The 25,761-nt window shown below is 48.8% G+C and overlaps 1 pseudogene; it reads right to left on the reverse strand.

Annotated features, from left to right (window-relative positions):
- Window positions 1–441: 441 nt before the first annotated feature.
- LOC101136734 (exosome complex component RRP43-like) lies at window positions 442–1,226 on the reverse strand (annotated as a pseudogene).
- Window positions 1,227–25,761: the final 24,535 nt, after the last annotated feature.

Here is a 25,761-nt window from a genome sequence, read left to right on the forward strand (position 1 = left end):
TTGGTTTGCCTAAGCCATTGCTCTCCAGCCTGGGTGACAGAGCGAGACGCTGCCTCAGAAAGAAAAGGAAAAAAAAAATGGTTTCACTGTACATAATATATGTGTGAAGTGACCATAAACACTAGAAACATCTAGAAATACTAGAACTATATTTCAGAAGAATGTAGTTTGATATTTATTGAGTATAAAATTTTCTTTTTTTTTTTTGAGACAGTGTCTGAGTGCAGATCTTGGCTTACTGCAACCTCTGCCTCCTGGGCTGAGGCAACCCTTCTGCCCCAGCCTCCTGAGTAGCTGGGACTACAGGCGTGCACTATCACGCCCAGCTAATAGCATAAAAGTTTTGTGCACAGTGTAACAAATACAATTTTTACAAATCTGCTTTGAAAATGTGGTGGTCATTTCTTCGGGTTTCATACTATTTACTTCATCCATTGCATTTTAAATATCTTTGTGTCTTGTAACAGCTCGGTTCATCTAGTCCTGGAGTCTAGCTCCAGTCAGCCCACTTTTATCTGCTTGGTGAGGACACCAGAGCCTGCTTCCTCTTCCATTACTGTTATTAAGATTCCAGTTGCCAGATGTTCCTCCTCTCCAGTCAGGTCAGCTATGAGCAAAGTGTCATCAAACACGGCAAAGGAAGTTGCAGCTGGGTAAGTTCTAGTATTCAAATAACTTCTCGTCTTAACTTCTGCTAAAATAGTCTCTTTCTAGCAACTTCAGGCAACTGTACATTTTAAAAAGCTGCTTACAAAGCAAATGTGCAGGCATCCAAAATGTTTCCATAATAGGCAAATGAGAGAGGCAAATGAGATCATAGCATAGAATTCAAACACGCTTTCCTGGAGAAATGCATAAATTCCTTTTCTGAATTATCTGTGAATTTTCAGTGATATCTTCAGTGATCTGGCTAGTGGCTTGGGTCTCTTCTCCAGGAGGTCCAGACTGAAATCTCAATGGAACACAAGGGTGGCAGAGCCCCAGTGGGAGCCACAGATCCTTTATGGAAGCATCTGTGGATGGTGCTGCAAACTCTGCTTTAACCTTACACATTACTGTAGTGTTTCCCAGCTTCACTAAAGGAGAACTGACTGCAGTACTAATTGAACCTGTGTTGACAGTTGTGGTTCTGAATTCACCAAGTTCTCTTTCATCAGCAAGGCAGATCTCTTTCAGAAATCTCCTGTAATTACCAGAGGTTCCGTGGTTTTGAACCCAGCTACCATGTTCCCAGTGCCACCCGTCCCCTCATTATTGTGATTTTTTACAGCTGCACGGTGTTCCACTATGTAGACGTACCAGGGTTTATTTACCCGGACTCCTGTTGTTTCACCTTGGTGTTGAACTTGCTTCCTGCTCTGTGCTGCGGTTTCCCACCATACAGTGAACCTTCAGGAAAGTCTGACGCATAGATGTGGGCTTAGGGGCAGATTGCCATAAAGCAGAGGGCTTCAGTGAGGAAAGGCTTGGGAGAACCCCCAGGTTTAGCCCTCAGAGGCGCTGAGAAGGGCTTGGCACCTTCCACAGTCTGTGGGTGGGGGCACCAGCCTTCCTACTGGGTGTTACAGGAAAGGGTAAGTCAAGGAGGCCCAAGGTCAAGAAGTCATCCAGATTGGAGATGCCTGGGTTGCTCAAATAATGGCAACATGTGGTGCCTAATTAGAAATTCAGACAAAGATAATAGTACAGGCAGAATTCAAGGTCATAGAATGCCACAGCCGGAAGGGGCCTCAGAGACCACTGAGTACTGCTCCTTAGAGTCATAATAATACAGAGTTAAAATTTATTGAGCGTTGCATGCTCTGTAGCATTCCAAGTGCTTTTTATCTATTAACTCATTTAATCCTCACACTATTTGAAGAAACCGAGATGCAAAGAAGATACAGCCAGGTTCACAAAGCCGGTACGCAAAGTGCTGGGACTGAAACCCCAGGAGCTTTTCTGGGGCCTATGCTCTTACCCCTCACCCATTCCACCTCTCTACACTGCTAAGGAGACTGAGCCCAGGGGGATGTCACTCAGCTCATTGGTGGCAGAGCCAGGGCTAGAACCCAGAAACCCTTTAGGTCCTCCCTCCAACACACTGCCTCAGTTTGCCTGATGGGCTTGGAGGGGCCACAGTGAGGCAGGGGCAGGAGTCAGCAGGGGTGTGGCTCTGGGGATGAAGAGAATGGCTGTGATTCCTCCAGAAGAGTGGTGGGGCAGCCTGGTGCCTGCAGACAGGCAGACCCTCTGATATTACAGGTGGGTCTGGGATGTGTCTTGCAGCCCCCTGATGTTGACTCTCTCAATACTCTCTCCAACTGTGGTTTGTCCCCTTGGTGGTGTTTCTGTGGCCTGAACTGGCTCCTTGCCCTGTCTCCAGGCCCATTAGTTCCTCTCTCCCCACCTGTCATCAGCAGCATCACTTTACCAGATAAGCAGGGCCCACCCACAGTGTTTTTGGGGCAGCAGGGAGAGCATTTACTCAAGAAACACAAAGAAAGCACATGCAGGGTAGAACTGTGTACACAATGAGGACTCCATAAATGCTCTCAGCGTCTCCTGCTGAGGTCTAATGATAGAGACTTGGTAGTGATGGCTTCAGGACTCTTTCTGACCTCATCCAAGGATGGGGCACTTTCAACTACTCTTGCTGCAGGTCTGATCACCCCGTGGGTCTGTCTCAGACCCAGAGGCCACACCCACTGCACAGGTAAAGACCCAGGGATGGAGCAGGGTGGCAGCTCCTCCCTTCCTGCCTGGGCGCTCACCACACTTTATTTATTTATTTTTTTTGAGACGGAGCCTTGCTCTTGTCCCACAGGCTGGAGTGCAATGGCGCGATCTTGGCTCACTGCAACCTCTGCCTCCCAGGTTCAAGTGGTTCTCCTGCCTCAGCCTCCCGAGTAGCTGGGATTACAGGTGCCCGCCACCATGCCTGGCTAATTTTTGTATTTTTAGTAGAGACAGGGTTTCATCATGTTGGCCAGGCTGGTCTCAAACTCCTGACCTCAGGAGATCCGCCTGCCTCGGCCTCCCAAAGTGCTGGGATTACAGGCGTGAGCCACCATGCCTGCTTTATTTATTTATTTATTTATTTATTTATTTATTTATTGACACAGAGTCTTGCTCTGTGGCCGAGGCTGGAGTGCAGTGGTGTGATCTCGGCTTACTGCAACTTCTGCCTCCCAGGTTCAAGCGATTCTCCTGCCTCAGCCTCCTGAGCAGCTGGGACTATAGGCATGCACTACCACACCCTGCTAATATTTGTATTTTGGTAGAGATGAGGTTTTTCCATGTTGGCCAAGCTGGTCTTGAACTCCTGACCTCAGGTGATCTGCCCACCTCGGCCTCCCAAAGTGCTGGGATTACCACTGTGCATGGCCACTTCCCACACTCTTTACTGCCCATAGCTCTGCATAGCTCTGCTCATATTGGGCTGGCCTGGGGGCTGTGGGCAATTCTAGGGCATCTCAGTCCTTTTGGCACAGGGCCTGGCACGCAGTAGGCACTCATCAAGTTTGTGGGACCAATGAGTGAGGCCACCAGCCTACCATTCTGTGTCTTGGATGAAAGCTACATCATCCTCTATTCTCTGTCTGGCCCTCACCCAAGTCTCCCTCTTCCCCCTCCTCCCCCTCCTTCCCCTCTTCCCCCTCTCCTTCCTGACTCCCAAAGGAACTTGTAGTTTATCCAGCCTGTCTTTTTTAGTTTTAAACAGCTTTATTGAGATATAATTCACATATCTCCCAACTCACCCACTGAAAGTGTACAATTCAGTGGTTTTAGTGTATTCACAGACTTGTGCAACTGCCACACAATCCGTTTTAGAGCATTTTCCTCACCAGCCCATCTTTTGGCAGCACCCATTCTGTTCAGCTTTCAAACACCCACAGGTCTCCTCAACTTAGAAAGAGCCTCCCTTGACCCTGGTCTGCACTTTCTGGACATTGTGCAATATGTTTCCCTCCTTCCGTGACTAAACCACTTGAATGAGTGGTTCACACCCACTGCCTTCATTTTCTCAGAATCAGTAAACATTAGGAAAAGAATGTCTATGAGGTACAATGCAAGAGCTTTTCATATATATCATCTCATTTAATCCTCTAAACACTCTGTGAGCTGGGGATTATTTTCACTCTTTTAGAGGTGAGAAATCCAAGGCCAAGAGAAAGTGACTGGCCCAAAAGACTTGGCCAGGATTTGAACCCAGGTCTATGTGAGTCCAGAGCCAGTGCTTGCTACACTGCCTGTTGTCCCTGTGGCCAGTACAGCTGCGAGGTCCAGCTGTTGACCTTCACACTTGTCACTTGCAGGTGCTCCTTGCATCCCGTCACCCTTCAAATGACCTTCCTGTTCCAACAAGATTGGTGCCCTTCATGCTGGGTTCATTCTCTCCAAGCCTTTGTTCAAGCCGGTCCTTCCACCTGGCGCCCTTTTCCTTCCTCTTTTCTACCTTGGAATATCTGAAAATTCCCTTAAAAAAAAAAAAAGGTCTGGCTCAGATCTCCGTACTTTCTCCACAAGAGCTCCCTGTATCTTTGACTCAGCCTGCCTGCTCTCTGGGCCTAAAGCTCGCTCTGTTCCTTATCTAACATCTTGGTTTTGTTATTGAAATCAAGGCTGCAGTTTTTAATCCCCTTGGACTCTGGAACCACATTGGTACCTTTTTTTTTTTTTTTTGAGATGGAGTTTCACTTTTGTTGCCCAGGCTGGAGTGCAGTGGTGTGATCTTGGCTCACTGCAACCCCCGCCTCCCAGGTTCTAAATGACTCTCCTGCCCCAGCCTCCCAAGTAGCTGGGATTACAAGTACCCACCACCAAGCCCGGCTAATTTTTGTATATTTAGTAGAGACAGGGTTTCACCATGTTGGCCAGGCTGGTGTCAAACTCCTGACCTCAGGTGATCTGCCTGCCTTGGCCTCCCAAAGTGCTGGGATCACAGGCATGAGCCATCTCACCCGGCCATATTGGTACCTTATAACCTCCACCTTGCTGGGCTGTGAATGGAGCAGGTGTCCAGTAAGTTTTCTGAAAGAAAAGAAGAAAGGAGAGAAGAAATGGAGGGAGGGAGGAAGGGAGGGTGGAAGGAAAGGAGGAGGAAGGCAGGGAGACTAATGTCTGCGAGGTGATGGTGAGGGTCCCAGGAGATATGGCTGTGAAGGTGTTTTCAAATATGAAACGTATTTTAAGGGCAAGGCAAAAATGATCTCTCAGCAAGGGGCCTCCCATAGGCTGTGTGCTCAATGATGACTGCATTAAGTTGGCTGGCCCCTCATCCCTTGCTGGAGGTGGTGCTTGTGTCCTCTTTTGGCTGACGAGTCTTGGGAGAAGGGACCACATCTACTCCTAATCATTCTCCTGGGCTCAGTACAGGGCTTGACACAGAAGAGAGCCCCCCAGAAATGTTTAGTGAAAGAACAAATTCACTTGTGCTTTCCCAAATGCATCCTCAGGATACCAGCTCAGTTGCCTCATTCTTTCAAAAAATGTTTATTAAACACCTACTATGTGTCAAGCATAATTCCAGGTATTTGGGATACCACAATGAACAACACAGATTTGCCTGCCCACATAGATTTGACATTCTAGTGGGTGAGAGAGGAGATAAAGAGGAACGCATAAAAATAAGTAAATTATAGGGTATATTAGAGGCTGATAAACGCTTTGGAAAAAAAGAGTTGAGTAAGATAAGGAGAGAAGACAGTGTCAAGGGAAGTGTGGTTACAGAAATAAATAGTTTGGTAAGGGTAGAGAGATTTAGGATCAAAAGCTAAAGGGATATGAGGGAGTGAGCCATGAGGATATTTGGGGGAAGAGCGTTCAAGGCAAAGAAAACAGCTGGAGCAAAGGCCATGAGGCAGGAGCGTGCCTTGAGTGTTTGAGGCCAGTGTGGCTGGAGCAGAGGGACCGAGGAGAGTAGGGGGTGGAGAGGAAGGGGGCTGAGGTCAAATGGTGTGGTTCTGAAGGCCATTGTGAGGTCCTGGCTTTTCCTGTGAGTGGGAAGGGAGTCACTGGGGTGGGTTGGGCAGAGGAGGGATGTGGTTGGCTTAAAAAGAGTCAAATAGAACTCTAGTTACTAAGTGGAGAGTAGACTGTAGGGTCCCAGGGCAGGAGGGAAACCTGCAGGAAGACTGAAGTAGTCCAGGAGAGAGGGGCTGGGAGCTTGGTGCAAGTGGTGGAGGTGGCTGGGAGTGGTGGGTCCTGAATATATTTCAAGGGTCGAGCCAACAAGATTTCTTGATGGTTGAAGGTGAGAGGGAGAGGTGTCAAAGGTGGATCCAAGATTGCTGGCCTGAGCTGTTGGAAGGATAGAGTTGCTATTAGTGGAGATAGGGAAGCTGTGGATGAAGCACGTTTGAAGGAAAAGATCAGAGGTTTGGTTTTGGCCATGTTGAGTCTGAGATGGGCTGGTGGGCTGATGCCTAGATGGCTGACTATTCAAGTCTGGAATCCTTTGATCTGGGTGAACTTACCACTTGAGCAGGGCTGCTGCTGTGCCCTTCCCAAGGCAGGTGGGTGCTGTTCCCGTGGACTAGGACTGGGCAGGATTTGGGGTGGGCCTGCTTCTGAGGCTTGGTGTCCTCATTTGTAAGATTGACATAGTAATACTCATTTTGGAGTTACTGTGTGTATGTGTGTGTGTGTGTGTGTGTATAGTGTTCAATGAGATAGTAGAGACTGGACAGGTGGCTCATGCCTGTAATCCCAGCACTTTGGGAGGCTGAGGCAGGCAGATCACCTGAGGTCAGAAGTTTGAGAACAGCCTGACCAACATGGCGAAATCCCGTCTCTACTACAAATACAAAAATTAGCTGGGCATTGTGGCACACGCCTGTAATCCCAGCTACTCAGGGGGCTGAGGCAGGAGGATCACTTGAAACTGGGAGGTGGAGGCTGTAGTGAGCCGAGATTGCACCATTGCGCCCCAGCCTGGGTGACAGAGCAAGACTCTGTCTCAAAAAAACAAAAAACAACAACAAAAACAAACAAACAAAAGAGATAGTAGACAGTACCTAGCACAGAAGAAGCACTCAGTGAACAGTGGTTAAAAACCGGCAAAGAACTAACCTGGATTGGCTCCTGCAGATCAGTCATCAAATGGGTTAAGGGGGTGTGGATTCGAGGAAAAGCTAAGAATGGAGGCTAGGAGCATGTGGGATGTGATTTCACTGCTCCAGAGGGACTAGAGCTTGTCGGGCAACAGGAAGGGGAATGACTTGTGAAAGGGGGTGTAGGGGCCACCCAATTGCAGGTGACGGAACAGCCCCTTGGGTTAGGGCTCAGCAGCTGTTCTCTGTGTCCGAGCCAGGATAATGAGGGGGAGGCTGTCTGGTTGCTGGGGGACACAGGCCCTTTGCGCAGTAGCACCAGTAGGAGATACTAACCAGTTCTTCATTTATTAAAATTCTTCAAGTATTAAAGTCTTCTAAGGGGAAAATCCAGGATTTCCTCAGCTTTTCTCTCAGGCCCAGTCCATGGCTTGGTGTGCAGCAAGTCTTTAATAAATGTTAGCATCGGCCAGGTGCCATGGCTCACCCTATAATCCCAGCACTTTGGGAGGTTGGGGTGGGTGGATCACCTGAGGTCAGGAGTTCAAGACCAGCCTGGCCAACATGGTGGAACCCCATCTCTACTAAAAATACAAAAATTAGCTGGACGTGGTGGTGGGTGCCTGCAATCCCAGCTATTCGGGAGTCTGAGGCAGGAGAATCACTTGAACCTGGGAGGCGGAGGTTGCAGTGAGCCAAGATCATACCCCAGCACTCCAGCCTAGGCAACAAGAATGAAACTTCACCTCAAAAAAAAAAAAAAAAAAAAAGTCAGGTGTGGTGGCATGCACCTGTAATCCCAGCTACTTGGGAGGCTGAGATGGGAGGATTGTTTGAGCCCAGGAGGTGAAGGTTGCAGTGAGCAGATTGCAGCACTGCACTCCAGCCTTGGTGACAGAGGGACATCCTGTCTCAAATCTGAAAAACAAAAAAAAAGTTAGCATCTGTTCTTCCCTCTCGATATACAAAATTGTGGTTAAATCTTATTTTCAAGAATTGCTATGAAGATTACACGCAGTAGTATATAAGGAGGCATTTTTGCAGCAGCGACATTTAACCCCCAGGATAACTGAGTTCAGAGATGTCAGATAACCTCCTGAATGACACAGGTACTAAGGGGTAGAGGGAGGTTTGGGACAATTGGAGCCAGTGGGAGCTGTCAGTGCCGGCGGTGGGGGTCTTCAGCAAGTTTAGAAAGTGAGGAGGGCAGCGCTGGGCAGAGAGGAGGGCAAGTCAAGTCTCTAGGCAGGGCATGGCTTTGACAGCAGGCCTCACAGTAAGATGGGTGTGCTGGATTCAGGATCTAGACAGTGAGATCCCAGAAAGTGGGGCAGGTAGTGGAACCAAGGGAAGACCTCTCTCGAAGCTTCTTGCCGCTCTTAGAGATGAGGGAGCGAATGTTTTTGGGCATGGACCAGACCGTATCTCCCAGAACTCTCTTGGCAGCCCTGCCAGAGGGGTGCTGTTCTCCCATTGCACAAATGAGGCTGCTTAGGCCTGGAGAGGGTAAGGACCTTGCTCAAGGTTGTACAGACTGACAGCGACGGAGTCAGGATTGTGACCCAGCTTTGCTCAACTACAAAGACTGCCCTCTTTCCACTACACCATGAGGTCACCGTGACCCCCAGGAAACAGGGGGATGGACAATATCAGATGACCTTTTAAAGATCTTTGCCAGCAGAAACATTTTCTCAGTCTCTGCTCCTTGGTCTCCCTCCACACTCACCCCTGCCTCCTCCCTCTCGCTTCCCTCCTCATTACTCAACCAGCAGTAACCCCACTGGCTATCTATCTGTGGGTTGGGGGAGGAGACCAGCAGCTGTAGTTACTCAGATTAACCCTCTGCTGCCTGCCCACCTCCCCTCCACCCCATGGATGTGTTGGTGAGGAACCCCCTCCCCCATCCACTGCAGGCAGCCACTGGCTGAGGGGCACTTCCCAGAATTAGCCACTGTGAACAGCTGGCTGGGGGGCGGGGTTGAGGGGGTAGGTGGTAGAAAGGAGGCTAATAGCTTCCAGATGTGCCAAGACACGAGAGCCTTGGGAGCTTCAGTTTCAGTGGTCTCCTGTGACTGGGATGGGTTGGCCCTTGTGTCCAGGACTCCAGAATTACTAAGGCAGCCAGGCAGATCCCAACTTTCAAGCTGCATGCAAATCTGTGTGCAGGGTAAGGTTGACCTCCAAGCTGCACCTGCAGGGGCCCCGGGAAAACCCCTGCAGCCCAGCTGCTCTCTGTGGTATTAATACTAACACTATCTACCATGTCTACACTGCCAGTAGCATAGGCAACAGAGCATGGTAGTTTCGAGCGCAGGGTTTGGATTCACAGCGCTTAGAATCAAATCTCAGCTCAACCTCTCAACCAGTTCTGGGACCCAAAGCAAACTGCTCAGCTTCCTTAGCCATGAAATAGTTTCTATTTCATAAAGTTATTATTAGTATTAAATGAGATAATCTATGCAAAGTGCTTAATGCAGTGCCTGGCACATAGGAAGTTGTTGTCATTTAGAGAATACCTACCTTATTTCAGAGGCTATGCAATTTTATCCTTGCAACCCTGGAAGTTAGCTATGAGTAGTCTTACTTTTATGAGGCTATGTCAAGGCTCAGAGAGGCTAAGTTACCTGTCCAGGATCACACAGGTGTCAAGTGCAGGGTTGCAACTTGAACCCAGGCCAAATGAACCCTAAAGCCCAGGCTCATTATCCTGTGCTCCTCCCTATGTGTGTGTGTGTGTGTGTATGTGTTTTTTACATTTTCCCATCAGCAGAAAGAGGTTGTAGGATCTGCTAGGGGCTGAGGGCATCATTTTCTGTCCTGCTTACTGAAGAGAGGCCTGACCCAGAAAAGTAGGCAACAGCTTGGGGGTTCAGAGGAGCCCCGGAAGAAGGCAAGTGCCCTAGAGGGGACACCAGGGACAGGAAATTTCAGGAACATGGAAGGAGCAGAGGACAGAATATCAGAGGTTGGGAGAAGTCCAGGTTGTCCTAGGGTGCCCTCAAAGAGTATCCAGAGCCCCCATGAGCGGATCCTCAGGAGCCACTGACTGCCCTTTTCCTGGGTGTGTTTCTTGCTTTGCCAGTTGCTGCTCCCCTTCTGCACGTCTTCTCCTTGGCTAGTGCAGGGTGGTGGAGGGTCTCCAGAATTCCCCTTTATGGGATGGGGAGGACGGGAGACCAGGGAGGAGGAGAACCAAGAGCAAAGGGGCTGGAGCCAGCCAGCAGGGAGGCCCGCCATTGGCCCAGCTCCCAGGGCCTGGGCCTGAGGACTACGGAGCTGCCTGCCCCTCACCATTCCCTCCCACTGCCCCCTAGGGCTCCTTGGCTGCTGAGCCTGCCAGATGGGCCCCCGCCAAGCCAAACAGCTGCCAGGGGGAGAGGAAGAAGCATTTCCGAGCAGAGAGGCCCCTGCAGGCTCCTGCTGAAGCCTAGAATCCCCCTTTCTCACCGCCAAGTGAAGGGGGAATCTGTGCACATGCACATAGGCATGCACGCATGGCACTGGGGAGCCCAGGCGCAGGGCCACGGGACCTGGGACGTGCAGGGGCGGAGGGGGTCTGGAAGCAGGCTTGGGCAGGGACCATGGCTGTGCCAAGTAATAGGGAGTCTGGGGAATGAAGTTTGGCTCACTCTGAGGTTGGCGGAATGTAGTGGATTGAATAGAGACCCCCAAAGTTTATGCCCACCTGGAACCTGAGCATGGGACCTTATTTGGAGATAGGATCTTTGCAGAGGTAATGCAGGTGAGGATTGAGATGAGATCATGCTGGATTAGTGTGGGCCCCAAATCCAGTGAAAGCGTCCTCCTAAGAAACAAATAAAAACACTGAGAGACGTGGTGGGGACAGCCGTGTGAAGACGCATGTGAAGGTGGTGTCAGAGACTGGAGCCCACAGCCAAGGAATGCTTTGAGCCACCAGAAGCTGGACAGGAACTTGGCCCTGCTGGCATCTCACTTTCAGACTTCTGGCCTCCAGAACTGTGAGAAAATAAATTTCTGTTGTTTTAAGCCACCAAGTTTGTGGTCATTTGTTTCGGCAGCTCTAGAAAATGAAGACAGGGAGGCATATGGAGGAGGGTTGGGGTGGGGGGAGTGGGTAGGTGGAGGCTTCATAAGAAAGCCTTGGAAAACAGGATACAAAATATTGACCATTTATCTTGCCACTATTCTGTGCCAGGCACTTTTAAAGATATTTATCTCTATCCTCACAATGACCGTGCCACAGAGAATTATGGTTTCCACCACTTTACAGTGAGGTTCAGACCCAAGTGAACTCCATTTAGTTAGGATTCCAACCCAGGATCCTCTGTCTCCCAAGCCTGGCCTCTGTCCACCTTCTTTCAAGGGTGGCCTCAGTAGATTCCAGGGCAGATGACACTTGCTTCAAGTTGGAGGGGTCTCCAGGAGTCTGAGAGGGGAACATAATGATGCTCTACTGGGAAACGGGGGAAGAGGCCATTACTGCTCTGGGGGCCTGCTGTGCTGGATGCCCTAGAAAATCTCGACTCACCACGATGTTCCTGTAGGCCTCAGTGACATGGCCAATGGTTTCTTCATGCTCCTGCACCCTACAGAGGGAGGCATCCCTATTCACCTCATTCCTACTATGACAATCACATCACTCCTTCCACCACCATCGCTGTCTCCATCATTGCCACCTCCATCACCTTCACCATCATCCCCTTCACTGTTACCATCACCACCCTGAAACTGCTATAATGGCTGTCACGACCAGTACTTCTGTGTCCATGTCACCATCTCCATCACAACCCCTCTACCCCCACTACCATCACTGCAAAATGGTGGAGAGGTGAGAGGCAGGTAAGTCACTCAGGGAAGGACAGGACAGCCGAGCAGGATTTAGCAGGGGAGGAGGAGGAGGTGGGATGTGTCTGGCTGACAGACAGGGTCCATAGTGAAGGACTGCCCTAGGTTCAGCCTTGTTGAGCGGGAGGTGAGTCTGCCTGACTGGAGTAAACACTTGGTAGGACAGGCTGTCTTCGCGGGCGTTGGTTTGGGTGGGTGGAGGCTATTCTAGCAACACATCCTGCCCCTGCCTGGCTCACGATGGTCTCTGGGGGATGTGGATTTTGGCGGGTCCCTGGCTCCTGGCCACCTGCCTGGCCCGGCCTGGCCGTGGCAGTGAGGTCATGAGAATGGCTGTACTGGGAGTACTGGGGAGTGGGGTGGAAAGGAGGGGCGCGCCCTGGCTGGGAGAGGAAGGCCTCTCTCCCCTGGCTGACTCTACCCATAATGATCATAACGATGAAGTAAGCACGAGCCTGGACACTACGTCTCCCCAGACTGCCCTCCCTCCGGCCTGCCCAGCTTGCCCCGGGCCTGGGTTCTGGGCGCTGCAGGCTCTCTCTGCCAAGGGCTCTGGGTTTCCCATTCCCTGGTGACATCTTGATAGTTGGATCAGCCACCTGAGGGAATACAGGGGCCAGAGGCTGTGATCTGGGTGTAGGGAGAGAATTGACTGTGGAGAAGGGCGTACTATTTCTCCACTCTTCCTCCTTGTTAGACTCAATATGCCTGTGTGTGGTGTAGGGAGATGGTGGCAGAATGTTCCAGAGACTCGGGCCCCAGCCGCTCCCCTCACCTCTTCCCTGCACACCTGGCCACCTCCACTGCCTTTAGAGACTGGGGACTGGCCAGCTCTGGGAACAGCCTCTCTCAACCCTTCCAAACCCTTAAACTGCCCAAATGCCCAGCTAATCCCACCCTCTAAGATCTCACTTGAGAGCTGTGGGAAATGGGAAACAATACTATCGTGGGATGTGTTTATCTCTGCATCAGGCATGAGAGCCCGGCAGACAGGCTGGCGACTGGAGGGGCCAAGCGGCCACTGAGTCCCTGAGACAGGAGATCAGAGGGTGGAGTCTGTGAGAACACTGGGGAAGGGCCCCGGCTTCCACCCACATCCCGGGAAATGGCTGTGGCTGAGCCACCTCTCACTACAATCATTCCTGGGGGAAGGCGTTTTGCTGGCTTAGGAAAGACTTTGGACTTCGACAGGACACGGAGACCTTTTGAGGACCATAAGATAGTGACAGCTAGTGTTCACTGAGCATTTACTGCATATGGAGCCCTGTCCAGTCACTTTATATGTGTCCACTCATTTAGTCCTCCCAATATCACTATGAGGTTATTACAATTACTGTTATATGTATTTCACAGTTAAGGAAACGGAGGCACAGACAGCTAAAGACATTTGCTGAAGGTTAGAATGATGGAAGGTGGAGCTAGAATTTGTGTCCAGCTCTTCTGGCTTCAGAGCTCATGCTCTTTATTCTGGGGTGGAGTGGGGTGGATTTTTTGAGTTCCCACTCCAAACCTACCCACCCCTTCTTCTCCAGGGTCCCTACCTGGTATGGCAAACAGCACAGAAATGGGAGCCAGGAGCCTTGGGTCCTTGTGCCTCTAACCTTGCTCTATGGCTGAGGGCAAATTCTTGCTCTCTCCGGCCTCAGTTTCCCCATCTGCCCACTGTGCCAGCATTGGACTGATCCAGGGATCCCTGAAAGCCCTCCCGGCCTGACATCTGGAGCTGAACTACCCTAGCTTGGAGCTGTTCCTGTTTGTGGGGCCAGCCTGGGCCCTGGGAATGGTGGGGAGATGGGAGTTGGAGGGTGGAACCCAACGGCCTGGAGGACCCCTGGGTGTCCGGACAGCTCTCACATGGCCCCATGGCAGCCACCTCTTTGTGCTCCATCAAGAGGAGCGGCAGAAGCACAGATCAGAGACAAGAGCCAAACATGCTCACCCACCCACAGATCCCTGCCTGGCAGTGGGGCGGGGAGAGGGTCTGCCGGGATCCAGTTCCCACCAACCCCGGACTCCTCCGGCATCTCCTGACTGGGCCCCTCCCCGCACAAGTGGTGATAGGAGTAGGCAGATCCTTACCCCCTTTACCCTCCTTTCAGATCACCCAGTGGGCAGCAAGCATCTCTGATTATCCTCCTCACCCCATGCAGCCCTTTCTTCCTCTCCTAGCCATACCTTAGATGGCCTTGCTTTTTATCCAGCCACATTTTCTGAGCCTACTATGTGCCAGGCACTGTGCCGGGTGTAGGAAGACAGGGATGGAAAAAGCTTGATTCCTGCCCTCAGGTGCTCACAGCCTAGTGGGAATTAACCCTAACCCATCCTACATTCCCTGCCCTCCATGCTTCACCACTTGGAGGATCATCAAAGGCAGAGCGCAGAGGGCAGGGGAGGGATTCTTCAGGGCCCAAAGGCCAGGGAAGGTCTGGGGGCACCAGAGCAGGCAGCAAGAGTGGGAGCTGGAGCCAGCAGGCCCTGGGAGGAGTGCGCCTGGTCCTGAGATCCTTTTTGGTGATGACTACCTAGGCTGCCTGAGTGGAAAGAGGATGGGGTACTATCTTTCCCCTTGCTAGAGGTGACTTCAAGCAGGACAATAGCCTGTTTGCTGAGCTGGAACCCTAGAGTCTGTTAAGGCCAACTTGAGTTTGGTAATAGATGATCCCAGAATTTTAAGAAAAAGAGGAGCACAGAGCCACAGAGCTGAGATGAAGGTAGCGGAGGACAAATTTCCATGTGGGGAGTGAGGCTCACTTACAGAAGCTGGTGAGTCTGAGGTGGTAGGTCTGGTCGGGTTCATGTCTTACGAAAAGTGACTGTAGTAACTTGACCTGTGAAATGGGGGATAATCTCATCTAAAATATTAAGTTCATCCATTCATTCACCAGCAAGGTTTATTGAATGACTACCGTATTCCAGACACTGGGACTTCAGCAGTAAAAAGGCAGCCTCAGTTCCTGCCCTCTTGGAAATTGTGTTCCATTGGAGAGAAAGATAATAAACCTATTTTTATATGAAAAATGATTTCAGGCTGGGCGCGGTGGCTCACACCTGTAATCTCAGCACTTTGGGAGGCCGAGGCAGGCGGATCACGAGGTCAGGAGTTCGAGACCAGGCTGGCCAACATGGTGAAACCCCATCTCTACTAAAAATGCAAAAAATTAGCCAGGTGTGGTGGCATGTGCCTGTAGTCCCCGCTACTAGGGAGGCTGAGGCAGGAGAATCATTTGAACCCAGGAGGCAGAGGTTGCAGTGAGCCACGATTGCGCCACTGCACTCCAGCCTGTGTGATAGAGCGAAACTCTGTCTCAGAAAAAAAAAAAAAAAAGATTTCAATACAAATCTGAGAAGCGGTGAAGGGAAGTACAGGATAAGTTTCTATGCTATGACAGTTTATCACAACTGGACCTGCCTGAATCTGTGTGATCCAGGAAGACTTCTCGGAGGAAGTGACATTTAAGCTGAAGTTTACAGGGATGAGAGCAATGTGTCAGGATTAGCTTCAGCTGTAAGTGACAGAAAACCCCCAAAATAAGAGTGGTTTAAACAAGACAGAAGTTTAATTTTCTTCCATAAGTGAAGCCCAGAGCTGGGTGGTCCAGGGGTGATGGAGAATCTCCATAGTCATCACAGGTTCCAGGCTCCCTCTAGCTAAATCCGTGGCTCTACCATTCTCACATTCTCACATCTCAGTCCAGAATCGCTTTTCCAGCTCCAGCCATTATGTTCACAGTCCAGTCAGCAGGAAGGAAAAAGGTGAGAGAGAAGGAAAGTATATGCTCCTGCCTTTAAGAACACATCTTTGTAGGTGACACACCATTTCTACTCACAGACTTTTGGCCAGAGCTCAGTCACATGATTCTCCTAGCTGCAAAGGATGCCAGGGAATTTGTCTTCATTTTGGGCAGCCATGGGCCTATTACTAAAGAAGAAAGGGAGATGGCTAGACATTTATGCCACAAGGAACTATCCAGGTGAAGATGGGAGTACTAGAGTTGAGACTGCTAGGGTGAGGGACATTAAGAATGACTCAAGGATTCCAGGTTCTGCTGTGATCAGTGGAGTGTCTGGTGGTTGCATTTGCTAAGCTAAGGGACCTCAAAGAAGGAGCAGGTTTGCTGACCAGGAAGAGTTAAGTTTGAACGCATTGAGTTGAAGGGGCTGTGAGCCATCCGTGTAGAGAGGCTCATGGATATATGGGCCTGGACTCAAGAGACAGGTCTGGGGTAGAGGTCTATCCTGGGCATTGTAGGCATACTGGTGGCAGCTGCAGCCATCAAAGAGAGGAATGAGAAGGCCCAGGGAGCAGTGGAGAGAAGAGAAAAAGCCTAGGGCACAACCTTGAGAATGCTGGGAACATGTTCACCCTCATTTTGAGTTTTCCTTTTGGGGCATTGTCTCTCCTCCATCTTGTGGGGTGAAAAAACAAATGATCTGCTTTCCTACTCTAGAGTTGGAAGGATCCCTGGAGACTCATTGCACCAGGCCCTCCCTTTCACCTCCATGGAGCAGCCGAGGGGCGGCCATCTGACCTAAACTAAGCTGGTCAGACTCTTGGGTCTGGGCATCTTGAGCATCCTGACACTAGGATGGAAGGGGCCTTTGGAGTTCAGCCAAGTCACTTCCGTCTGGTTTCCAAGTTAGGTACTCCAGACTCCCAGTCGATTCTCTGACCTAGCTCCTTAATATTTTTCCAGTTAATTCTTTTGTTTTTTATTTTTTCTTATAAGTGCCAGAGGTGGTTTCTGTTACTCGCAAACGAAGAGGAGCCAGTGAAGGAAAATAAGATGGACAGGACTTCAGAGGGGCAGGAAGAGAGCCGAAAACCGGGAGCTAGGCTTTACAAAGATAAGCGAAAGAGTACATCTTGAAGAAAGGAGTAGCCAGTGGTGTCAATTTTTATTTAGAAAGTGTCCAGTATGTCTGTGTAAGCATGGGAGAAAAAGGCAAGAAGGAAACACAGCTGTTAACAATGAGGAATAATGGGGAGGAGGCTTCGATAGATCTTTGTTTCAAAGGACAGGAACCCAACTCATACTTGCTTAAGACAAAAACAACAACAAAAAAGTAATTTATTGGCTTATATCACTGAAGAGTCCAGGGGTGAGTCTGTCTTTGGCACAGCCTGGACAATGTCTGCAGGGCTTGGTCTCTGCTCTCCTCTGTGTGGGCTTCCTTCTCGCGCATGTTCTCCTTAGGCAGTACTCCTGGAAACTCTTGGAATATACGTACCCATTTAGTAACTTCGGAGAGAGCAGAAAGCCATTCTTCCCAGTGGCTCCAGTAAAATTCCAGGATTGACTCTGATGGGCCTGGTTTGGTCATATGTCCTTCCTGAACCAATCACTATGGATAGGACTTTTTTTTTTTTTTTTTTTTTTTCTGTGCTTGAGTGGTCCGAATCTTCCCACGGAGATAGGGAGATGGAGTCATTTCCATCCAAGCCACTTTTACTGAGAGTGTAGGGACTGCCCAGAGGAAATCAAGAGGCTATTATCAGAAGAAAGAATGGGTCCGGGGGATGAAAACCCAATCTGTGTTCCCGTTGACTAGGGGGAAGGGTAAAATGACTGGCTAGGTCTGCTCACAAGGCCACGCTTGGAGGACATGAGGCAAGGCCACTTGAGTTATCTTCCCCAAAACCACGGGCACTGGGCAGAAAAAACTACACTTGAACACTGTAGGTGGATTGAGGGGTGGGCAGAAGCAAGAACAGCAAAACAGCATGGGGAAGGAACGGGTGGTCTCAAATCCAGAAATCCAGATTTGAATCTGAGTTTTGCCATTTGGTAATTTTTAAACTTCTGAGCCTCAGTTTCTCATTGGAAAACTGGATCAATGCAGGAACAGTGCCTGTAGAATTCTTATGAGAATTAAATGGAATACTCGACATAAAGGATTCAGCTCTGTTCCTGAAAAAGCCAATGAATGTTTGCTGTTATGATAGTGGTCTTGAACTTCCATGCGGGTGACTGTGCCCTTGATAAGGGGTCAGGCTGTCCTCGGAGCCCTCTTCCTCATGCCATCAGGGCCTCCCCAGCACAGGCCTCAGAACTCACTAACATGTTGCTCAGTCAAAGCCTGGCCAGATTCCAACCCCAGGCATGAAGGAAAGCATAAGGGATCTGGTGTTTGGGTGTGGTCACAGTGGGTCCTGATGGGGCTGCGTCAAGGCTAATGAGGAAGAGGCTGGAGGGCCAGGGATTGGCAAGGAGGAAGGTGAGGAGTAAGGGGAGGGGTGATTTTGGCTAGAGCCAGCAGGGGTCACTGCAGATCTAAGTAACTTCAGGGAAGCGGCAGGGCCACCCATGGGCCCTCCCACATTACTACCTGCCTTCATAACTGGGATACAGGTCTTGGACCAGTTCTGGGCAGAAGGATTGGGATTGGACTCACGCAGTGGGAGGTAGCTGCCTAGGGCATCTGCCCTTGGTGTCCTCCGGGGCCTAGGCTGTCTCTCCTCCATGGAGGCTCTTCACCAATGGGGTGTGGGCCTGGCGTGCCACCGGACTCTGAGTTCCAGCAGTGCCTAGTAAGTGCATCTTGAGATGCTCCCCTATAAAGAGCTCTGAGATTAAATGCGTTTCCTTGTCTCGTCCCTCGTCTCTGAGGGTTGTAGCCCAGATTAGCATGTTAGAGGCTCAGAGAAGTCCTGCAGTCAAGAAAACCTGTTAGACTGTGTTTAACTCAGGTTTCCTGTGCTTATTTGAGCCCGTTTGCCACAACACAGTTAGGGAAATGCTGGCTTAAGGGTGGGAAAGGGGGTGTGCTTGATACATCAACCTTCCCCAAGAGCATTTGCCCTCCCAACACACTCCCTCCTCCACCCATTGCAAGTAGTGTGTGACGCATGTCTGTTGCAGAAAAGTGGGGGAAAAAACTACAAAGAAGAAAGTTACCCATCCCCTGCCTCCTGCTCCTTAGTCCCTTCTCAAAAGAGCTCTGGCCACTGTCCTCGGTCTTCCTGGAGAAAGGGTGATGATGGGGCTCCCCTCTAGGCACACCTACTTCTACTGGGGAGAAGCCCCAAGAGGAAAGGGCCCTTTTAGAGGTCATCTTATCCACCCCTCCGTCTCCTCTCTGTGCAGATTCTTGCTTCCCTCTCTTGCTGACATTCCTACAGGAAGGGAGATGGTGGTGGTGGTTTGGAGGGTGTTGAGGGGCGCGGAGGGCAATTGGGTATGTAGATCATCAGGGTGGAAGGTGAGCTTCCTTTCTAGGTGGGGAAACCGGCTCAGAGAGGGGCCATGACTTACTGGTGTGTCACAATGAGCCAGTGGTGGAGCTCACAGATCCTGGCCCCAGACCAGGCACCCTCCTCCCCCTAACCCCCATCTCCAGCTCTCAATGCCAAGAGGCTGGAGAGGGCCCTGTGCACTCCAAGCAAGGCTGCGGTTTCTTCTGTGGGACTGTGGAGCCACCCAGGGTGTGTGGGTGCTGTGCGCGCGCACCACAGTTGTGTAACAGGCTCTGGGGCGTGTGCACGCGCTCAGTAACCTGATGCAACAGGGAAGTTGTGGTCCCGTGAGCTGGGGTGTGGGCGCTTGGCCGGTGCCCAAACCACAAAGAGTATTTGGCTTGTGGCTAAGGAGGCCAGGCATGGGGGTCGCAGAGTTGTCTACGTCAGGGCTTGTCTATCCCTGGTTGCCCACATCCTGGTCCCTGTGGGCGCAGGGCTGAGAATGGGGCTGCCTGGCCAGGTGATACTGTGGAGGAGGGGTTGGGGCCTTGCCCCTTCCTCATTCTGTTTGCCTCGATGCCTATTGTGATGAAGATGGGGGGTAGGCGGGGCTTCCTCCCTGTGGTTCCATCTCTTCCTGGCTGTAACCCCCCAACCCAGTTCTGTACCCTGCTCTCTCCAACAATCCTGGAGCCCTCACCACAGATCCAGGTCATTTTACACAGCAATATCTGCCTCTCACTCCCCCACCTGCCCTGAGTCTCACAGCCCTGCCCTCCCTACATAATAGGCTTTCCTGGGCACCCCAAATTGGGAGAAGCAGAATGGGGAAGGAGAAGAAGAGTGGCCACTTTGCAGCCAGCCCAGATGCTGACTTTCCGCTGCCACTTCTGAACTGAGTGACTGAGAAAGATCAGTGTCCCTTCTCAGCCTCCATGTACTCATCTAAGAGGTGGGGGCAGTGATACTCCCTGCTGAGAGTGGTGGAAAGATAGTGTGCTCCTGGGAACAGGAGTCCTGAACTCTTGAACTCTAGGGTCTAGGAAAGAACTCCATGAAAGGGGAGTTGCCCCTTCATTCTGCTCCATGTGGATTGAGTGTTAGGGCACCCGCCCTCCTCCCAACTCCCCAGCATTTCTATCACCAGACAGGGTGGCAGGCACTTTGGAAAGCCAGGGTCCTGGGAGGAGGTGGCCCATGAAAGCAGGCCCTATTCTGCCTGCCTGTGGCCACCTGTGTACCCTCTCTCCCCTCTTGTCCGCAGGGAGGTGGGGCACATGCATTTCTTCTGCCCCTCTCCACTTGCTCCAGCACTTCAGAAAGGCAACATCCTTGGGGGTGGCCAGTGGGTTCCAGGGATGCAAGGTTAGGTGATGCAGGGAGGGCATCTATGTCCAGTGTCCTGACTCTCTTCCCTGGCTGGGCTGTACCTGGCACGTTGGGGCTCCTCTCCAGTGCTCCCAGGATGCCCTGGATCTACACTGCTTTATTCTGCACTAACCACCTAATGTTTTGATGATCTGCTTATGCATCTTCCTTAAAATAACAAATGATGCACTTTGGGAGGCCAAGGCGGGAGGATTGCTCGAGTCCAGGAGTTTGAGACCAGCCTGGGCAACATAATGAAACCCCTATCTCTACAAAAAGTAAACAAATTAGCCAGGTGTGGTGGTGCACACCTGTAGTCCCAGCTACTCAGAAGGCTGAGGTGGGAGGATTGCTTGAGCCCAGGCAGTCAAGCCTGCAGTGAGCCATGATCATGCCACTGCACTCCAGCCTGGGTGACAGAGTGAGACTCCTCCATTCCACCCTCCCCTTCCCTGGGAAAAATAAATAATTGATGACACTTACATAGTGCTCACTATGTTCCAGGCTTTACATGTACTAACTCGTTTGCTCCCCATGGTGGAGATGGATATGATTGTTCTCCTTGAGGAAACTGAAGCCCAGAGAAGGCAAGTGCCCTGCTCAAATTTAATTCACTTGTGTTGTCTAACCTCAGTCACTGTCCTATCACCCTGTTTTATTTTCTTCGGAGTCTTGCTTGGAAAAACAGTGGTCTACTGGTTTGCTTGCTTGCCCATTGTCTGTCTCACAGACAGCACGAGACATCGCCTCATAGATAGCAAGCTCCTTGAGTGCAAGGCCTTCATGTTTCTTGTTCACATTCCCAAAGCTTAACTGATGCTTTAGAGAAGCTCAGTGAATATTTGTGGAAAGAATGAGCCACTGGCCCACTGAATGGAGACTCCTCGAGGGTGCACTCTGTGATTATTCATTTCTGTTACCCCCACACTTCCTAGCACAGGGCCTGGCACAGATACAGTGCTCAGTAAACTGTTTGTTTAGTGAATAAATGAGTGAATGAATGAATGGAAAAAAATTCCAGAGGACTCGGTTGCTGTTGCTCTTCCTTCCGGACTCTGGGAACTAGTGGAAAGTCTTCAGCCACAGGAGATGTGGGAGAATATTCTTTCTGGGTCTCTGTTTTGGTTTCTCTGTGTGATTTGGTGTGTGCGCAGAGTGGGTACACAGGGCGGAAAGCATGAGAAGAAGATTGGAAATGAAATAATCTCTGGGAAACGACTCCCTGAATAATTATTTCATGTCCAAAGGCAAGAGAGGATAGAAACAGAATATGTATGTGTGGGCCCAGAGGAGGCCCCTAGTAAGTGTTTGATGAATGAATGAGTGAGTGAGGCCTTTGAAGAAAGGCCCAGGCCATGATTTTCTTTGTAGTCCCAGACCCTAGGATGGGCTCAGACTAGAATATGATATGTTTGCTGAATGAATGAATGAATGAATAAATGAATTCACACATGAGCACAAAGGAGCATGGAAATGATTGGAAAGGGTGAGTGCTGCAAAGGACCTCAGAGCGCTGGTGAACCAGACCAGGGACAAAGATTCCAGCCTTGGTCCTCTCTCCATGAGTCAGGGTCTGAAAGTAAGGAAGGGGTCTGGTGAATGCTTAAAGCCTGGTTTCCCAGTCATTCTTTCCAGATGATCTGTGTGGGGTATTGTGCAAAGACTAATAATAATTGTAAAAAATAATAAGAGCCCTGCCAGGTACAGTGGCTTACACCTGTAATCCCAGCACTTTGGGAGGCTGAGGCAGGTGGATTGCTTGAGCCCAGGAGTTTAACACAAGACCAGCCTGGGCAATATGGTGAAATCCTGTCTCTACAAAAGATAGAAAAATTAGCCAGATGTGGTGGCACGTGCCTGTAGTCCCAGCTACTCAGGAAGCTGAGCCTGGGGAGGTTGAGGCTACAGTAAGCCATGATCATGACACTGCACTCTAGCCTGGGTGATGGAGTGAGACCTTGTTTCAAAACAAACAAACAAATGAACAAACAAACAATAAGAGCTCATATATATTGAGCACATACTATGTGCCAGGTTCTGCTCCAAGCTCTTTACTTGTTTTCAGTCATATCATCCTTTCAGCAACCACATGAAGTAAGTATTTTTCTCATTTTATAAAAGAGGAAACTGAGGCACAGAGACAGGCAATGTCCGTCCACGATCACATAGCTAGCCAGTGAACACACAGTCATCACTCGGGCTTGCTGGGGACAGCAGCGGCTGCCCACCTGTGTACCTAGGGGAAGGTGCTTTGTGCTTGGGTCTTGCTCTGGTTCTATCACCTCTCCAGGCCTCAGACCTTCGTTTGCAGAATAGGAACATAACATTTTGATGTTCTGGGACATGGAAGTCAGAGGACTTTGTAAGCTATAAAGGGCTACCGGGATCTTTTAATGGAAATTTCCTCCTCATCATGAATCACCATCATCTTCATCATGATCATGATCATGATCATCTCTAGACCTGGCCTCCTGCCATTAATATGCCAGGCTGGGCTGCAACCCTGGAAATCCTGGTAAGACAGACAAACTTACTTCCCACTCAGGGACAATTATTATCTAATTTGGCTTCCACTTATCTCTTATTTCCATTTTTCTTTTCTACCTTCTAAAACTTGACTCACCTCCAGCCCCAGCTTCTCCTTCCTCAATCATCGGCCTCCCAGACTCTGGGCTTCTCTCCACCCATATTAACTAATTTGCTGAATATGTAAATCAAAACTTGTTACTCTCCTGCCCTTGTGCCAAGAACCAACTCTAAACTCTTTTTATGAGATGAAAGGCATTGGTAATGTGGCCCGTGGAAACAACTCTTTTTCAGTCACCCCCAATGCCCTCCAGCCATGCCACATGGTTGGCAATTCCTGTAATAGGGTATTATTTTCATTCCTCTTTGCTCTTACCTGTGCTGTTCCCTCTGCCTAGCAGGTTCTTTCCAACTTTGTCTCCGTAGTAAATGTCCACGTATTCATTTTACCCTTCAGAACAAAAATGGCATTATTGTTTTTCCCAGTTATAAGAGTGAAGAGCGCTCATTGTATATAATTCAAACACTGTAGAAAAAACTAGAAAAAAAAGGAAATGTTTCTTCTTCCCATAGTTTCAACAACTGGAGATAACCACTGCTAAAATACTATGGTTAAAATCATGAATGTTTTTCTATGCATATATACACATATATCTTTAAATATGTATAAAAACATACATATTTGCAAACATGAGATAATTCATCCTATATGGTAACCTACTTTTTGTCCTGAGTAAAATATTTTGGGTATCTTTTCCTGTGAATAAGTAGTTTTACATAATAATTTTTTGTTCTTCAAAACTGAATTCCAATTCAAATGTTTATTCTCCTGGAAGGCTCTCCTGGTTTCCTACTTCCCTCCCAGTCCCCACCCACAGTGCCCCACCTCCGAGGACTCATCGTACCTTGTACCTCTTTCTTTGAAATCTTTGCCAATTATAAGGTCGTTAACTGATTTAAAAGGCAAATGCGTAAAACAATAATTATAAATCTACGTTAATGCGCACACAAGGTATAAAGATGTAATCTGTAACAATAATAATATAAAGGGGGAAGAATGGATAGGTAAAGGAGCAGAGGCTGGGCATGGTAGCTCATGCCTGTAATCTCAGCACTTTGGAGGCTGAGGCATGAGGATCAGTTGAGGCCAGGAGTTTGAGACCAGCCTGGATAACATAGTGAGACCCCATTCAACAACAACAACAACAACAAATTTAAAATTAGCCAGGCATGGTGGTGCATGCCTGTAGTCTTACGTACTTGGGAGACTGAGGCGGGAGACTCTCTTGAGCCTAGGAGGTTGAGGCCTCAGTGAGCTGTGATTGTGCCACCACTCCAGCCTGGGTGACAGAGTGAGACCCTGTCTTTAAAAAGAATAAATAAGCAGGCTAGGTATGGTGGCTTACGCCTGTAATCCCAGCACTTTGGGAGGCCAAGGTGGGTGGATCACTTGAGGTCAGGAGTTTGAGACCAGCCTGGCCAACATGGTGAAACCCCATCTCTACTAAAAATACAAAAATTTGAGCATAGTGGTGAGTGCCTGTAATCCCAGCTACTAGGGAGGCTGAGGCAGGAGAATCGCTTGAACTTGGAAGACAGAGGTTGCATTGAGCTGAGATTGTGCCACTGCACTCCAGCCTGGGTGACAGAGTGAGACTTCATGTCAAATAAATAAATAAATAAGTAATAAAAAATTGTAAAAAAGGAGCAGAACATTTGTATACTATTGAAACTAAGTTGGTATTATTAAAACTAAGTTGTTATAAGGTTAAGATGTTAATTGTAATCACAAGGTAACTAAGACAATGACTAAAAAATATGCAAAAAAGGAAACAAAAGTGAATCAAAATGGTACACTAGAAAAAAATCAACTAAATACATAAAACGTAGTAATGGAGGAATTGGGGAACAAAAACACACAAGCATACAGAAAAACAAATAACTAAATGGAAGAAGTAAATCATTCTTTATCAGTAATTACATTAAATATAAATGAGTAAAATTCTCTTATTAAAAGGCGGAGATTGGCAGACTGAATAAAAAATGATATACTGTCTACAAGAGACTCATTTTAGATATAAGAGCATAAAGTGATTGAAAGTAAAAGGATGGAAAAAGATATCCAATGCAAATAAATGGTAATCAAAAAAGAGCTGGGATAGCTATATTATTGCTACACAAAATAGATATTAAGTCAAAAAAGTCCACCAAGAAGATATAACAATTATAAACATATACATACCTAAAAACATATACATACCTAAACCCAAACTATATGAAGCAAAAATGGACATAATTAAAGGGAGAAATAGACAGTTCTAAAATAATACTTGGAGACTTCAACACCTCACTTTCAATAATGGATAGAACAATCAGACAGAAAATCAATAAAGAAATAGACAACTGAACAATGTCATGAGTCAGTTATATCTAACAGAAATATATAGAGCACTTCAATCAACAACAGCAGAATAAGCATTCTTCTCAAGTATGCGTGGAACATTCTCCAGGATGGACCATATGTTAGGTCACAAGACAAATCTTATTAAGTTTAAAAAGATTGAAATAATGTATGTTCAATTACAGAGGGATACAACTAGAAATCAACAACAGAAGGAAGACAATAATTTTAGAACTATGTAGAATTTAAACAACACACTCTTAAACAACTAGTGGGTCCAAGAAGAAATCACAAGGAAAATGAGAAAACACTTTGAGAAAAATGAAATGAAAACACAACGTACCAAAACTAATGGAGTATATCAAAAGTAGTACTCAGAGGGAAATTTATGGCTGTAAATGCCTACATTAAAAAGAATAAAAATCTCA

This window comes from Gorilla gorilla, chromosome 5, assembly GCF_029281585.2.
Source record: "Gorilla gorilla gorilla isolate KB3781 chromosome 5, NHGRI_mGorGor1-v2.1_pri, whole genome shotgun sequence".
Taxonomy (NCBI): Eukaryota; Metazoa; Chordata; class Mammalia; order Primates; family Hominidae; genus Gorilla; species Gorilla gorilla.